Below are 4,086 nucleotides of genomic sequence, written 5' to 3'. Positions count from 1 at the left end.
GGGGGAGAGAGAGAGAGAGAGAGAGAGAGAGAGAGAGAGGAGAGACACACACACACACACATACACACACACACACACACACACACACACACACACACACACACAGGGAGAGGGGAGAGGGAGGATCAATGGGGGAGAGACGAGGATGCTCCTCCCTCCCCCTCCTGAAAACATCTGAAAGAGAACATTGGACAGCTGGAGACATCGAGGAGGAGGAGGAGGAAGAGGATGCTCCGTGTGTCTGTGTGTGAGTGTGTGCGTGTGTAGGCTGATGATTTTGACGTCAAATCTAAGGAATGAAAACTCCATCTTTGTAATGAAGCTGATATCCAGCCAGTTATCCCCACAGTTTCAATATCTTTATTAATTACAGGTAGGGTTGTTAATTCCCTTTTTAAGATTTTGGTTAAAATTTGTCTTTAGGTCCTGACAGAAATTAATAACTCATGTTCTCTGAAAAAGGAACAAATCGAATCCGTCATATGTAGCAGTTGTAAGCCTGCAAAACTTCAATGTCTGCCACAAGGTACCAATCTGATGAACCAATCAGACGCCTCCATGTCTCCCTGCTTGCTCTCTCCCTCTTGCCTGCTCTAACCCACACTCAAAGAGCGTCACTGATGACGGAGTTTATACTGTGAGTTTACTTACTGCTGAATGAGACATGAGACAACGTAGTTTCTACACAATGTAAGAGATGAGCTGAGGTCCACTTCTGGAGCAACGGCGCTCGTTTAGTAAGTAAGGGGGCGTGACTTCTGAGGGAGCACAGAGGGGAGGGGCTGGGTGCAGATGGAGCACTGAGGGAATGCTACTTTCTAAATCATGCTAGTTCTCAAAAAGTAGTGCAAAGAGAGAACCCAAAACAGCAGCCGAATGTCGTCGCTCACATTTTAATCGAGAGACTATCCTCTTATTTTAAGTTGCCGGGTCAGACTTTAATGTTGCTTTTAAACTTTTTTTAACAGACGGAGTTCAGCAGGTTTTTGTGAATGGTCTCATGTCAAAGGTTATGATGTCAGACACGGCACTCCTCAGGGCTGTGTCCTTGTCCCCCTGCTTCTTTTTTATAATTCACACAGACAGTCATTATTTTTTTTAATTTTTTATACTTTTTTTATGTTACTGGATTCTTTTTTTCCCACCCTTGTCTTTGCTCTTAAGTTTACCGTCGAACTCCCCCCCTTAAAATCCCCCAAAGCAGATATTGATGTGCATGTTTCAGGTTTGTACTTATTTGTTTTTATTAAACTGTGTCGGCTGTAGCTTCACCCTTCAGGCAGTGCAGTTTAATCCCTCTAACAGAAATATGACTCCTCAGTGTATTGAGTCAAAAGTTTCTCCCGCTCCGTCTGCTCCCTCTCCATCTCCGTCCCTCAGAAATTCTCTCCTTCGTTGCGCCCGCCGCTCCGCCTCTCATTAGACATGTTGACATTTTCTTGTTTCTCATCATTTCTGCAGAGCATTTGAAGGAGGAGACGAGTTTGTGTGAGAATCTCAGGCGACTGACAGGAAGCACCTCCGTGGCTTTGACTTGAAAACAACCAACGCTGGAAGAAAGAGGGGAGGATGAAACTTTGTGATTTTTCTGCTCTGTTTAAAGTTTGTTTTCACGCTCAATAAGAGTGAAAGGCTGCGAACAGATTCTTCTTCTGAGGAGGGAAAAGCATCCCTGATATTTTTAGCTGCTGCGTGTGCAGGAGAGCAGAGGAAACCTGATGTTTCTTTCTGCAGATATGATGACTTGAAGCTCTTCAAATACGATGAAAGAAAAGCCACATCATTTAACCTTCTCCACATTAATCTGACATTCTGAAGTGTATGTATAGAGCACGTTAAAAACAAGCAGAGTGGACCAAAGTGTTGAACAATAAGATAACATGCAGAGACACATTTAGCACATCAAGGTAAAGCAAAGATGATAATGAGACAGACACATTCGACCTTTAGGACCACAAGAAACTAAAGGGGGGGAATGGGGGGCGATCTTAAGACCCTGACACACCAAAGAGACTGTCAGCCGTCGGTGAGTGGTCGTCGCCCTAGTTTTTGTGGTGTGTCCGGCTCCGTCGCTACCCTTCACCCCCCCTCTGTCTTTTTTGGCCGATTCGACATGTTGAATCGGTGTCGGTGGTTGGTGAGAGGAATCTCTCTGATTGGCTGTTGGGAGGTTTCATTTATCTCCAGCTCTCGACACAGGTTCAGGAAAGCCTCTTGAGCATGCCGCTGTAGTATCCATGCTTACACCCATTAGTGCGATCTCGAGACCGGTCTTGGTCTTAAGACCGGTCTCAAGACCGTTTTTTGAAGGTCTCTATCTTGTCTTAGAATCAAAAGAACTTTGACTTGGTCTTGTATCGCTCTCAGACTGGGCGGACTCTTGGTTTTAAACCAGTGTACGGTCTAAGTGAGTGACACGCCCCCTAAACACAAGATGATGATTTTTCAGGGATATTTATGGACTTGGTCTTGTCTCGGTCTCGGAGCTCTCTGGTCTTGGATATGTCCTGGTCTCTGTAAATGTGGTCTTGACTAAAACACGACTGCAGCCTCCCTGAGTGAAATAAAGAAAAAGAAAAACGTTCTTGAACTTATGGTAACATGCTTACAATTAGAGTTTTCAAAGATCCTCTTCAGCTTGTGAGCAGGAGTCATTTAGTGTTCATTCAGTTCTAACATCTTTAATAATCAAGGATTATAAAAAGATAAATATAATAATAATAATAATATAAAGGTTAAAAGACAGTGAAACATATCAAACCTAAGGTGGTTTACACATCTGGGTGTAAAGGGGATTAATGATTAGAAATATGGGGCTTAGATTGACAAACATGTCAGCCTTTTTTCATTGGCATGTCAACACCCGGTGACCATCTGAACACGTGCTAACAAGCTTACTTTAAAAACATGTTCCTGTGTAGCTTGTTATTATAAACACACTTGAATAAACTTTGAGTAAACAAGTAAGTGTGAGCCGAGTCTCTGGTGTGAAGCCTTTCATCTGCTCTGCTGAGCCCGATTTAAACTCCTGATTAATTTTCTAATTAGAGCCGATTAATGAGATCGTTTTCTTAACGACATTAGAGACGATACTGCTGATAGACAGGCGGCTCGGGGGGGAAGTGAGAGAGAGAGAGACACACACACACACACACACACACACACACACACACACACACACACACACACACACACACACACACAGAGAGAGAGAGAGGGAGGGAGGGAGAGGGAGAGAGAGAGAGGGAAACAAGGTGTCAAAAACGTTAAAGGCTGCAGGAGATTCAGAAACCAAACTGTAACGAGCATTCACATTGTTTCTCCCTCTCTCCTATGAAAACTGAGATAACTGTGATCATGCATATCAAACAGAATATCATGTGTGTGTTTCCCTGAGAGCAGTGATATTACCATGCGCGTGCGTCCTGTCATCGTGCAGAGACCGATGGCTTTAATTCCAGGATGATTCCTCTGCTCTGCCTACAGCGCTCTGTACACTCTGCAGGTTATTATTTCTACAGTCTATGGTTATTACCAACAAGGCCTGCAGCGCAATGAACAAAAAAAAAACAAACAGAGAAAAAGCGGATCATCTGCAAGTTTCAGTGAGTTTAAAACTCCACTAAATCTCGTTAATGCCTGAAAAATATATATAAAAAAAGAGCTGATGAAGCAAAATACACTCACATACTCTTACATGTCTGCAAACACAAACCTCTGCAACAACTTTAATCAGTCAATTAAAGACTGAACTTTTTGTAATGGTTGATGTGGAGCATTGAAATATAAGAGATGATGTCAGCGTGGACTGCCATCTTGTGGAGAAACACCAAACTGCATCTTTCCATAAACTGTAATCCACGTGGTAACACTTTAAATGAAGGACACAATATTCACCGTTAAATAGCTGCTTATATGCATGCTTATTAGTAGCATACAGCGAAAATTAACAGCTGTTGTCTGTGTGTGTGTGTGTGTGTGTGTGTGTGTGTGTGTGTGTGTGTAGGTATTCCGCTGCAGCTAACATGATGATGCAACGGTGTGAGTGTTGTCAAGAAGCCGTCACCAGTGAGGAAAAAGTGAAGC

This window comes from Labrus bergylta, chromosome 7 (genome assembly GCF_963930695.1).
Source record: "Labrus bergylta chromosome 7, fLabBer1.1, whole genome shotgun sequence".
Lineage (NCBI taxonomy): Eukaryota > Metazoa > Chordata > Actinopteri > Labriformes > Labridae > Labrus > Labrus bergylta.
Note: the sequence above shows the minus strand (reverse complement) of the source record.